This window comes from Thamnophis sirtalis, unplaced genomic scaffold, assembly GCF_051295495.1.
Source record: "Thamnophis sirtalis isolate CommonGarterSnake01/CBP01778 unplaced genomic scaffold, rThaSir2_p1.2 scaffold_4, whole genome shotgun sequence".
In the NCBI taxonomy this organism is placed as follows: Eukaryota; Metazoa; Chordata; class Lepidosauria; order Squamata; family Natricidae; genus Thamnophis; species Thamnophis sirtalis.
The window spans coordinates 57,768,670-57,782,941 of record NW_028261384.1 but is presented as its reverse complement, the minus strand read 5'-3'; the positions used below and the strand labels follow the sequence as shown (position 1 = coordinate 57,782,941).

The 14,272-nt window shown below is 37.4% G+C and overlaps 1 protein-coding gene across 5 annotated transcripts in view; it reads right to left on the bottom strand.

Moving 5' to 3' along the window:
* ZDHHC3 (zDHHC palmitoyltransferase 3) overlaps window positions 1-14,272 on the bottom strand; it is a 99,265-nt gene that overhangs the window by 64,442 nt on the left and 20,551 nt on the right. The window contains exon 3 of one of the 5 annotated variants that reach the window (XM_087712980.1): window positions 7,171-7,329. The exons of the other annotated variants lie outside the window; for them this stretch is intronic. The gene's annotated coding sequence lies outside the window, so the exon portion shown is untranslated. The remainder of the gene's footprint in view (window positions 1-7,170; window positions 7,330-14,272) is intronic. 5 annotated transcript variants of the gene reach the window in all.

Genomic DNA, 14,272 nt, shown 5'->3' with positions numbered 1-14,272 from the left:
TCAATAGATTTTAGACTGTGTTGGTTAAAAATCCATACCGTGTACGGGTTCTGGGAAGTCGGGGGGGGGGGGGGAAGGAGGAGGGGGGGTGGAGGGAGGGAGGGACACACACAACAAAAAAAATTGTACTTCAATGTCTTAATGATTGACAAATGATGACATATTTGTGGTTTTTTTTTAAAGAAAAATAAAAAAGTTCTGTTTTTTTTTAAAAAAGAACATTTTGTCTCCTGCCCCAACAAGCCTCTATTAATATGGAGTTTCATGCGGAGAATGCTCAGCTCACTCAACAGGTAGCTATGCTGGCAGCCCAGATGGCTCAGCTCCAAGCTCACACTGTTCCATCTCCTCAGAGGAAATGTATGGTGGCGGTGTCTGATAAATTTGATGGCAACCAAGCTATGTTTCCAGCATTCTTGGGACAATGCCCGCTCTTTATCAACCTGAGAGTTGGGGTTTATGATTAGCCTTCTCTCTGGCTCTGTGGCCACGCCCCTGCTGATTCAGGTTAGCCCTTTGCTGGATGATTTCCAGGGGTTTTGTGACCTTAGGCTGATGTATGAGGAACTCATTATGACACAGACTGCTACACAACATCTGAAGACCATGAAGCAGGGCCAGCGCCCTCCGCAGGAATATATCAGTGAGTTTAGGCTGCTTAGTCAGGATTCGGTATGGAAAGAGGCTGCACTCACAGTATGTTCCAGGATGGGTTGTGGGAGAAGTTTCAGGATGAGCTGGTCTGGATAGATATTCCTCCGAATTTCAACGCACTAATCCATCTTTGCCTCAGATTGATACTCAGTTACAGAGACAAAGCTGTTGCCGTGTCTCCCAGGAGACCTGGGTGGTCTCGGTCATGTGTGAGACCCCGGCTTCGCAGTAAGAGCCCATGGAATTAGGCACCAGACATCACCTGTTGCTGACTGAGAAAAATAGATGATGTTCAGGCGGGTTGTGTTTCTATTGCAGAGAACCAGGGCACATGGCCACCTCTTGCCCAAAGAAGCACACTGGGAAGAGGCTCCCTTTGTGGCATTCCTCGCTGACACCTCTCTGGTCCCCGGGGCAAGCCTTGGCTCTGGAATCCGTCCTCCATCTGGCTTGAACCTCCAGTAAGCGGCATCTTGATGCAGGCCCTGAGCTAGGTGTCAGGTTGCACAGTCTCTGCTGCAACTTCCGCTAACCGCTGGCTGCCTGAGGGGATCTGCCACCTCTCCACAGCTCCTCCCCTTCTTCCTCCATTCTGAGATCTTCCCTGAGTCTTCCTACCCTGGATACATCAGATCAGCAGCCAGGGCTCAGGATCTCAGAGAGTAACTTCATGGGAGCTGAGAAGTTGGCTTAATGTCAGAGTTCCAAGAAATGACCCCATTTCAAAACAGAGCTCCGAGGCAGATTCTCAAAGAACAGGTTTTTATTTTAGAGGCATCATCTTGGCAACAACTGATGAAAGCCAACTCTGAGCTTTCCCGGGCTTTCCAACTAGATAAAAGTGAAAGTTGTACTTTCTCACAAAGTATTATCCAATCCAAGCACTGGCTGATTACCAGGCAACTCTTTCCTCCACCTCCAGTCAGTTGGCATTTGGAATGTCCTTGACCAAGGAACGCACTAGTTTGTTTCAGTTACAAACTCCCCCCTCCTCAGCTCCAAGCTTTGTCAAGCTTGAAGTAAAGTGAAACAACTCCTAATAGAACTACAGAAGAGAAAAAGGAAAACTCCCATAGCCAGAACAGTTTCAGGATTGACAGTATGAGTTTCAAGAGTTGTTATAAATCATTTTGTATAATAGATTTGGAGAGGGAAACATATCAGATAGTGTTACTACAATACAACCAAGCTAAAGCAGGAAAAATCGGCCACTCGCATCCTACTACTTGCAGCTACCGAAGAAGTCTTATCACATGTCACTCAGAGGGGTGACATGTGTTGAGGCATGGGAAGCTTGGCTACTGCATTTCTAAAATAACTGTGTGTGGGGCACATGGGGAAGCTCCTCCCCTCCCACCCCAGCTTGATTTTTAAGTCTGCACTTCAACCCATCTCAGACAACTAGTTGGTGGGAAGAGTTTAACTAGGGCTTATTTTGGGTTTAGGGCTTATTTTAGGTGCATGCATGAAAAATCAGGCTAGGGCTTATTTTTGGGATAGGTCATATTTTGGGGGAAAACACGGTATATAAAGACAATAAAATGCTGCTAGTTTTAATAATACACAATAGAAAAATAAATGATAGAAAGGAAAACATTTAGGATTTCATTTTGCAATAAATCATCTTCTACAATAGTTGGGCTTTATATTTCCACCAAGTATGTTAAAATATTGCAACTTGATTTTTACATTTTCAACAACTTTCTGAGCAAATATTGCCCAAATTAACAATTATCATTATTATGGTTTTATCAGTTTACATTTTATCTTTTCAAAATTGGTGCCTGCCTTCCATATAATTGAACTACTTAAGAAATGAATTAGAGAATAATTTAGAAAAGAATCAACAATGAAGTTGGTTGATGCTTTAAAATTTAAAAGAATAATTCAAATTTAAAAAGGGGTTGGATTAGAAGAATTCCAAGATCCCCTCCAATTATGTTATTCTGTTATTGTATTAAATGACAAAGCAAGAGAGTGACCTATATAATTTTTTCTACTTAATTTTCAAAAGAGGCTTATTAAAATTTTGAAGAACTATGTGCACTAAGACAAAGAAGAAATGAAAAATAAAACCCTATGACAATATTTAAATGAACTAAAGATTACAACTTCTAGAAGTAAAAAGAAATATAAAACCAGTTAAAACAAGATATATTGTTACTTCTGGTAACCTTTTACAGACTTTTTGCTCACACTGAAAAATAATGTTTTATAGATTTGTCTATAGAAAACAGATGTGTCTGCAAGAGCCACCACACCCGGTTCAGCTACACAGAAAGCAACAGGCACAGTAATGCAACAAGACAAAGCTACTTTGGAGCTAGACATACATATGGATCTCAAGGAGCATATAAATGGAGTAGAAGAGAAAATGGGCAAGGTGCAAGACGAATTGAAAGAAGTCTAGGAAATGATGGGGAAAAAAGAGCAGAGACTGCAGAAGGTGGAAGAAAAGGCAGAAATAACAGAGAAAAAAGTGGAGGAGATGGATTACAGGTTGACAGCAATAGATAAAAAGCAAGATGAAGCCAGTGTATTTTGGGAGATGGAAAGATCTGAATTCTATCTAAGACTCCAGAACATAGAAGAGGAGAAAGGAGAGAATTTAGCAGAGAAGATCGCAGAATTCTCTCAGCGGCTACAGAAATGAGTAAGGAATATATTCTAGGCAGAATGAATAAGACATTTAGAGTATATACAGGATATGCAATTAGAAACAACTTGACCAAAGAGGTACATGTAAGATTTGTCAAAAAACCCTGTAAAAATGAAATATTGCAAATAGCAAGAAGTACCACAATAAAATACAAGTCTAGAGATAGAGTGGTATTGAAGCAAATCCCAAGGAAGGTCAGAGAAATAAGAAAGGAATACTACTTTCTGACTAAGAGTCTGATCAAAAAAGGGGTGAGTTTTAGATGGCTTGTTTCAGAAGGGATTTTGGTAAACTGGCACGAACAAAGGTACAGACTAGATACACTAGAGAAAGCAGAATTATTTTATGAACAACATATAGCAGCACAGGAGGGAGTGCTGGTAAGAGAAGAGAGATGAGCTGAATGCCAGGAAGCTAAGGGAAAAGATCAAAGGGAGATGGAGAAAGAACAGGAAGAGAAAGTGCTAAGAGAAGGAGCACGGGCCAAAGAGACAAAGGAGCAGAGGGAGCTAAAAACGACTAGATCAACTAAACCTATAAACCAATGACATGGAGGAAGAAATAAAAGTAATCTCCATTAATATAAATGGATTAAACTTGGCAATAAAAAGAAGAACATTTAACATATTAGAGAAACTGAAATTGGGCATTATATGCTTACAGCAAGTACCTATTAGAAAGCAACACGGAAAATTTTTGGAACAGGCAAAATTAGGTAATTTATATAAGACTCTGGCTGACCAAAGCAAAAAGGGAATAGCATTATATATTAGAAAGACAATACAATCAAATAAAATTTTTGAAGATGGGGAGGGGAGAATACTGATGGTGAAAATAACAATGAACATGAGAAATACATTATTAGTGGCAATATATGCCCCAAATGACAAACAAGAATCTTTTAAGAAACTACACAAAAAGATAATAGAATGTGACTATGAAGATATATGTATATTAGGAGACTTTAATGCCATCATAAATAATGGAATAGACTATAAATCTAGAAAGATGAACAAGAAACTGAGAAAAACTCTACCCAAAACATTTTTCACGATGGTGGAAGAATTAAATTTGCAAGATATATATAGCCACCTATTAAGAACTAGGCTAGAAGAAGTGGTTAAAGATAAAATGTTAACTTGGACAAAGAATTTTCCCACACGACTGAACTAGAAAAGTGGCAACAATTATGGGAAAGGAATTATAAATTAACCATGCCAACAACTTACATAGACAAGTTATACATAATGTTTTACAGATGGCATATGTCACCGGGAAAATTAGCAAAAATCTTTAAAGACAAGTCAGTGAAATGTTGGAGCAATAGGTTCATACTATCATATGTGGTGGACATGTGCAGAAGCAAGGGAATATTGGACTAAAATAAGAGTATGGTTAAAGAAAATGTTACAACATTTAGATCAGAGATATTTTTACTAGATATTATCCCAGAGAAATTCAAGAAAGAGGATACTTATTTGATTATACATGTGACTACAGCAGCTAGAATTGTATTTGTCAAAAATTGGAAATTAAATAAGCTACCAACAGATGAAGAGATAATAAAAAAGATATTAGATTGTGCAGAGACGAATAGGTTGACAATGAAAATAAAGGATAAAGAGGAATTGGATTATTTCAAGACATGGGGAAGATTTTATGATTGGTTAGAGAAAGCAAGCTAAAAAAGAAAGTAGGAAGAAGATAAAGTACCCAGACAATGCACTATTAATTGGAAAAGGAAGGGGGGGGGAAGAAGGGGAAAACAGAAAATAAAACATTAAATATATAAGTATATATTCAAGAGTAGTGAAGGTAAGGGAATAAGAAATGATACTAAATTATATTTGGGTTGCTGGAAATACCCTCCCAAGGAAACATAAACTGAGTTTTGAAATATACACCAACAATAGAAAAAGAAAGGGAGAGTGGGGGGGGGGTGTCAGATCCCTAAAAGTGATACGGCCATTCAATTGGGAGGAGAGGGGCCTTGGAGTCAATTTATTGGCAGTGCCTGTGACACTGAGCTCCGCTCCATTGTGCCCGCTATCAGTCAACTGAGCTGAGCTCCTGCCGGCAGGAAACACTGAAGCCTTCACTGCCGAGCAGCTGATTGGCGGTTGGATCAGCCTCCCAGAATACCACCAATCAGCTATTCTAGGTGGCAGGGATCACCACCACCACTGATCACCGTTCACCATTGATGATTGCTGCTATTTGCTGCCATCGCCTATGGCAGCAGCAATTGGCAGCATCAGCGATCCCTGCTGCCTAGAACAGTTGATCGGCGGTATTCCGGGAGGCTGATCCAACCGCCCATCAACTGCTTGGCAGCAAAGGCTCCAGCATTCCCCGGCGCAGGAAATGGCGGCAGCTGTGACAGGCAGCGAAAGTTACAGGGTGTTCGCACCAACCCCTCCCCCCACCACAATATTCACTCTATAAGACGCACAGACATTTCCATCCACTTTTTTGGGGGGACAGTCTTAGAGTGAAAAAAATACAGTATTTATCTTCTTTTGTTTATACCACTTCTATTCTTCTCTTTCCCCTTTTTAACACTCTTTACTTTCTTCTTTAATTTCTTTAATTTAATTTGTATTAGATTTTACTATTATGATAAAATAATTTAATAAAAAGTACTTAAAATTAAAATATACATATTCATTCATTTTGTATTTTAATTTAACCCTTTTAAGATTACTCAATCCCTCTATCATGATGTTACCCATAAGCATCTTTTACATTCCATTCTCTGTGTTATTTATAAAAAGGTAAACGAGTACTTGCTCAAGGATAGATTCTATAAAGATCTGATTTGATTATTTTTTACATAATGCAGTAAGAGCACCAATGTGTGCATTTGTTTAATCAGTTGCAAATCCCCTGAATTGCAGTATCATGTAACGCACATGTGTCCATCATGGCAACTGTTTTGCCCCAAGGGACAGAAACACCTTTCAAAGAGAAAAACTCTGAAGATCAGGATAGAGAACACTGAGATGCTTGCCGCTACCCAGTTTCTTTATTTGTTTATCAAATTTTTGAAACTGCTCATCCCTCTCACAGAGAGAGTCTGGGCAGTATACAAGTAAAAAATATTAAAACATAAAAATAATATATTAAATTTCCTATTTAAAAAGGCAAAGATGGATTAAAAAGTAACATTAAAGTTTATTGAAAGGCAAGGGAAAGGCTTTCAAGGTGCTAAATAGCCCCACGGTTACTTGCTCTTCTGTGAGCCCGAAGCAAGGCCACAGACCCATGGTTTTATGTCTTTCTGAAAGACAAAGAGAATGGGGACTGACTCACCTATAAGGGAAGAATGTTCCAAAGATTGATGGCAATGGCAAAGAAGGTTCTCTTCCTATATACTGCCAATCAGAATTCTTTAGCTGATGTGATCTGCAACATATCTTCCCTACTTGAGTGTGGGGTAGACTGACATGAGATGAATATGGTTCAATAAGTAATCTTGTCTCTGCCACGTAGGGCTTTAAAGGTCATAACCAACATTTTGAATTGGATCCAGAAGCAAACTGGCATCCATGCAAACTCACTCAATAATGGTGTTAGATGCCACACACAATGAAGATTGCCCACACAGCCGAATTCTGTACTAACTAAAGCTTCAGGCGTAGCCCATGTAGAGCACATTGCAATAATCCAAATGGGAGATGACATGGGCATGAGTAACCAAGTGAAAAGCCTCCCTACCCAGGAAATGGCATAACTGGCACACCACAGAAAGTTGAGCAAAGGTCCTTCTAGCTATCGCTACTTTAGAATTTCAGACTATATTGTATTGTATTTGCTTTACATTAATATCTGCATTCCTGAAGACATAATTGACTTGCCTCGTCTTTCCCTCTCCTTTCATTATGAACTCCAACATGACGTGGTTGCTTTCCCTCAGAGTGCTTGATACCTTCAGTCCATCAACCAATTCATTTTTGCTGATCAGAATTAGGTCCATGAGAGTTGCCTTTCTGCTCCCTTCCTGCTTCTTCCACTTTCTGAAAAACAAAGCTCAGCAAGCAAAATCATAAACCTATGAAATCTCTTACTATTAGCTGAATTAAATTGATGTTCCCACTTACCACCATAGCCTACCATGAGTTTTAGAAAGATACTGCTCACTTCTTCCTACTTTAGGAGGAAGAAAGCCTACTCTCCATCATCTCATCTTCTCCAGAAAATAGCAAGTTTTCATTTGCTACAGGTCCAGTACAATGGTGGGTTGCAGGTGGTATACCCCGGTACGGGCAAACCGGTGCCTGCTGGGAGCACCGGCTACCGTTCCGGTACGGTCCTCCGGTGGGCCCACCCACCAGCCCGAGTCCTTACCTGTATTTGAGCTTTTCAGCGCTTCTGTGCACACGCATAGAACGTTCGGCGTCTGTGTGACGCTCCGCCAAGCAGCTGGAGCATCACATGAGGTAAGGACGCATGCGGGCACTGCGCACGTATGCTGCGCGTGTGCATGTGGGAGATGCTGGGCCCCGTTGTACCGTACCGGTTGCAATGGGATCCGGAACCCATCACTGATCCAGTAGCTTAGTCTTCTACTAAGAAAATAAGTCTAATGCATACTTGGCAACTCACAATTAAATTTCCTTCTCCCTTCCCACATTAAACTCTCCCACAAAACTTCTGTTTGTTCTCCTGGTCAACTGATGTGGTAACAGATTCCTAGCTATCATCCTTGCTTTTTAATGAGTTTGAGCTGGCTTTGCCAACAACATTCTCAGATGAATTACTCAGGAAAGTAATGAACCTAATTATTTTTATGACTGAAAAGACATTTTAATTTAGAATTCAACATTTATAGCTCATCTTGTCTGTTTGTCTGTCAGTCAGTCAGACAGACACAGCTATTTGGACTGCTTTGGTGTATCACTGATGGCTCTTCCAATATCAGATAATCTCCCAATAAGTCCTGTATATGGTGACATAAAGATGGCAAGAGTACATAACATGGTGCCAGCAGCACTATGTTCCAACATTCCAATCTCCTTAATGTTTAAGCTTCATGACCATTTGACTTTTTTCAAAAAAGTTTAAAAAATTAAACATGCAACTGCCATTCTGCAAAACAAAGCACTAGCTTATTTATTTATAAGGATGACTCTGAGATCAGAGATAAAAACCACTAGGGGAGAATTACTGTATTTTTTGGAGAATAAGACACACCTTCCCCCACACCGTAAAAGAGCGTGGAAATGTTGGTGCATTTTATACATCGAATACAGCCATTTTTGGCCTCCCAAAGAAACGCATCCAATTTTTGTGAAAAACGGGCCATTTTCTCCAAAAATAGAAGTGTTTTTGCCTTCCCTCAGCCCCCAGCAGCACTCTGCAGGCTTCAGCAGGGCTGGGGTAAGGCAAAAACGTCTCCGTTATGTGGGCGTTTTTGCCTTACTCCAGCCATGCTAAAGCCTGCAGAGTGCTGCTGGGGGCTGAGGGAAGGCAAAAACTTTTTTTTTCTTATTTACTTCTTCTAAATCTTGGTGCGTTTTATACACCAGTGTGTCTTATAGTCCGAAAAATATGATAGTTCACTTTCTGGTAAAAGGGCGTTGGTACTTACCTGATACGCTTCTTCTCATAGTGGGGGGAGGAGTATCCAGAATGGGTTGACCTTATCCTCTCGTGATTGGATTGAGTCAGATAAGCTCTTTGGGCAACGCCCCCTGGCACCAGAAATCCCCAGTTTTTCTGACTCAAACGATCGTGAAAGGTTGCTCATTCTGGATCTCCAGCAATTTACTAGGATTTAAGGAAATTCATTTTGACCCGTAGAGCCTTGCCTCCCTGCTCCGTGCACAGCCTCCTCCTGCAGGATTGGGACTACCACTAGCCCCCTGGGGCGGCACGCTGCCCTGGCCACTGAGCGAATCTGAAGACACTCAGTGAGGACCTTGGCCGGGCAGCAGGAGGACGGGCACAAGCCTCTAGCAGGCAGCCCTAACCGCTGAGGCTCATAAGGCTTACTTTTTGACTGGTCAATCCCACAGTTTGTCATGGCAACCAATTTTTATAGTATGCCTACCATGTCCTTTCAAAATTCTAAGAGCAAAATTTTTAGCTCTCTCTGAAATATGGTATGCTCTGAGATAGTTCCTCCAAGATAGCACTTTCAACATACACATTTCCTTATGGTGGCGTATATCATGTTGGCTTCTGTTTATTAATGAATTGCCATATTTTTCAGAGTATAAGACGCAACGGAGTATAAGACACACCTTAGTTTTTGGGGAGGAAAATAGGGGGGAAAATCTGCCTACCAGGTATTCATCTGGCTAGCATCCTTAGTCTGGTCAGCATCAGTACATAAGTTTGCTGTTTTTGAGCATGCATGCTTTTTATCCCCTGGACTATGTATTCCAAGTGAGGCCACATTGATTAACAATCACTTACAATCATTACAAACAATCATTATTGAGGGCAAGTAAGAAGTCTATTTGGACCAAAAAGAAGTATACTTTCCTATCTAAACTCTATATGAGATCATCAACCAGCATGATCAATGTTATTTCTATTCTAGAAACTTGGAGCAGTAATACTACCAAATTATCTGTTCCACAGAAAAGTTGAAAAGCATACTTAAATGAGAAAAATCAAAGAAGATAGCCATAACTTGCAAAAGAATCTATTGCATTAGAGAAAAGTAGATTCTCCATTCCTTGAGAAATTGTTTTTGAAGCACAGACTCAATTTTGTTTACTCTTCCAAACTTCAATTAGATATACTGGTATCCAAAGGGGTGAGTATGCTGCAATAAAAACATTCAAAGCTTGAGAGGAAGAGCCAACATCGCAATGATATGGTCATGCAGTCTCGATGCTCTGAGACCGCAGCCGCTGGGCCTCAACCGTCCCGAAGAGACCGTGAAGAAGAAGAATACGTCTTGCTGATCTCGGGGATATCGCAAAATCCCCCAAAGAAGCAAGAGAAGTTCTTCAAGCCGGCAACAAAAAATCCAGCCAAGGCTGATGAAGTCGGGGCGGCTCCAAAATGGAATATGGAAAGTGAAAGTGTTTCTAACTGGTGAGGAACTTTTACTGTTTTAAAAAAGAGACTGCCTATAAAAACTTAAAAATTAATTTTAATTGAAGAAGAGTCAAGCAGCGGAATTAAATTTGGAATTGTTTTGGACAGTGGTTATCTTACTTTTTAAATGCTATCTTCATGGATGGAATTTATGCAAGTCTTTTGAAATGGATGGATTAAGTTTTCTTCTTCTACCTTTTCTCTATGATTCTCTGTAATCTATAGACTAAAGTTTTTCTCTTACATTGCTGTGGGTATTTTTCTAATTCATTTAAAGATTGGACTTCAATCTTTGGAAAACTTGAAATACAAAAAAAGATACAAAAGGAAACTTTTTAACACTGTTACCACTGCTTGGAGGCTGGGAGGTTTTTGTTCCTTCACAGATTGTTTTGACTTGGCACCACAAGGTTTTACTGCTTGGCCACAGAGAGTGATAAGAAGGGAAGCAACATTCTTTGTGAATCTATGCTTTAATCTTATTAACCTTCCAAGCTAGAGCAGCTGTGTTTGTTAGAATAGTACAACTACAAAAGAAAATAGAAGTCTCAAATTTGCAAAAGATACTTTCAGAAATACAGAAATTATCAAATATATATGAAAGAATAGGGGAAAAACTGGAATACTTAAGAGCACATAACAATAAAATATGATGAAAAAATTGAGGATGTTTATCAAATGCAAGATGGGGTGACTGAAACTCAAAAAACCGAAGTGGAAAATGAATACAAAGAGATTAAACCTGCTAATATTGATGTTCCTGAAAATGAAAAAACGAAATACTGAAAGAGGAAGTAAATGGAGAGGAAATCTATTCCAGAGGGCAGGATATAGAAGAAGAAAAAATTACAGAATCTATGGACTTAAAGAAAGAAATTTTATTAGCAAAAATATTGATAACACCGCTGACAATCAAAGACAAGCTGAATAAGGAAACAGAAAGAGTGCATCAAGATTATATGAGAGATCTTACAAGCAAAGAGTTGCTAAGAAAAGTCCATACAAAGCTGATCAAGAAGATAATTAGAAGATTGGCACCACAAATGGCAGAAGATATGAGATTGTTTTATTATTGGAAAGATACAGGTTGAAAGATGGAAGAATATAATTTAAAAATTAGTTAAACAGTGAAATTTATTGATAATAAATATAGAAATAACTGATAATGTTACTAATGTATACAATGGGTAGTGTTTTGATGAGTATAATTGGATATGAATATTGAATGGTACCCATGTAAGGAACATTAGCAATTCCTTTGGATTATACATTATTATTATTATTATTAATAATAATAATAATAATAATAATAATAATAATAATAATAATAATAATAGAACTAAGTTAGATACAATTAAAGTTTTGATTATTAGGGGTAAAATGTTATGATACAGGATATGGTCAAATAAAGGAGGGATAAGAATAACAATGCATATATAAATATGGGTATAACATAAGGAAACTGGATGTAAACTTTAAACAGTGATTTGGAAAGGAGGATTAGAAAACTTTGTTGTTAAATATTATGGATGTTTAGCTAGAATAGGACATAAGGATTTAGTGTTAGTGGAGGATTTTAGAAATAGTAATTGAAAGGCCAGTGTGTGGTTATGTATTAAACTTTGGTATATTTTATGATGGACGTTTAAACAATTATAGTCAAATGAAAATGGAGATATAATGATGGTGACTTGTATAAATATTTGAGTTAAAATACTTAAGATAATATGATAATATAATTTGTTGACTGTGGAAGAGATGCATGAAAGGTTTTTTTTGTAACCAACTGATACACTTTCTATAGCATGTAAAGAAGGATGATGTATTTGTTTTAAATTAAAATTTTAAAAAAATTATTAAAAAAACATTCAAAGCTTTTTTTTTCAGCTTTAATGAGGGGCTAACAAGTGAAGCATGCATTTTCCCTGCTTTTCTCATTGCTGCTCCCTCTGACGATCAGCTGTGCTTTAGAAGCTTTTTTTCAGCCCTAATGAGATGCTAATGTGGGAGGGAGCAGCAATGAGAAAACAGGCAAAGCAGGAATATCGCTTCACTTGTTAGCGCCTCATTAGGGCTGAAAAAAGCTTTGAAAAAGCTACATTTTGAGTATGACACACCCAAATTTTCAGCCTCTTTTAGGAGAGGCTTTATACTTCGAAAAATACGGTAATGTATTTTTTGTATACATCTGTGATATGGCTATTTTATAAAGGCATCCAGCTAAATATCTGTTATTTGTTGAAAATTCAGAATGATCAACTGAAATTTAGTTAAATTTAAGGGACAGAAACCTGATTTATGCATCTGGTTAACAGCAATATATAATCCAACCTGATAAGATAGAGATTCCAATTTTGATTTACATTTTATTTCTTTACTATTGAATGTTTAAATTAGGTATTTTACATTGAATGATTGTGATGTTTTTTGTACAGTACCAGAGTCACATGATCTGATGTAGGCAGACATATAAATGGATTGCTTAGTAAATAAATAAATCTGTCTAAATCAAGCAACTAAAATGTGTAACTACCAATTTAGCAGATGACATAATATTACACATAATTGTGAACATGAACTACACTGCTTTGAAATGCTATTACAAATTAATTCATTTATTATAATATCATTTAATAGAATGGATTTTGCTTCAGCAATATTTAGATTCTATGTTATAGACTACATACTTCTCCATTCATAAGATGTAGGAAGTATGTAATTTCTTGGCTGGCAAATAAAGTTTTGCCAGAAATCTTTTCCTGCCATCCAAAAAAAGTCGAATGTAAGCTTTTAATCACTAAATAAATATTTCTAAGAAAACAGCTTTGCAATTCTGATAAATTTTAGGAATAAAAACCAAGTAAAATATGTGATTTATATAACACTGTATGTGAAAAATTATTAAATACCTCCAAAATCTTTTAAAATAAGAATAGTCTATTCCACTTTATATGGTACAAACGTATGAAATTAATGTGAATCAAAATTCAGTTAGTGAGAGATTAGTACATGTATTACTAAGGCTCATTTGAGGTCACATTACCAGTTGCTATTGGGATTTTAGGTGCTAATCATTAGTGCAACATGGAAAAAGCAAGACATAGCTCAAGAAAAAAGAGGCAAATTTTAAGAAGAAATTTGTTAAAGAAATGGAGAATATAGGACATAAAGAGTATGCTTTGGATAAGGGTTTATCTTTTTACTATGTACTTAGTGAAAAAAAATATAAAACTTTATGTTTAAACATTTATTTGTCTATTTCTATAGAACTAATTCCTCCATTTTCCATAGAAATATGACTTTGGAATAGTGCAATTCAAATAATGCCATCATTTTGTGAATTCATTAACCATAATAATTGAGACCACCTATATAAACAAACAGAAAAAGTGAAAAATATTGAAAATTAATGCTAACACTTCCTTTTATAAAAAGTGTTTTTATATTTCAAAATTTAAAGTGTTGAAGTTGGGCATTTATTTCAAACAGCACTATGCTAACATGTCTTTTTAATAATTTTAAAGCTGTTCCAGCTTTAAAAAAAGATAAACTACAGTGAAAAATATCCCTTACAGAGACAATTTACTTCAGTTACTAAATTACTTCCAACAATATCACAAACTATCTAGGCATAATAGCATCTTCCACCCAATCCACTCACTTATAAGATAAGAATCTAAAAATGTGAAAAATTAAAACTCAAGAAAGATATGCTGACCATAAGAAAATACATATCCAATTTTGAAACAAGAACAGAACTCCTTGGAATACTCAGCAATATAAAACTAAAACCTATTATCTAAAGTATTTACTCAAGCTCTCCAGTATACGAAATGAACTGCATAGGTTTCATATGTTAAGATCTCTCATAGGTATAAACAGCAAGACTTTTTGGTAAAATTCAAG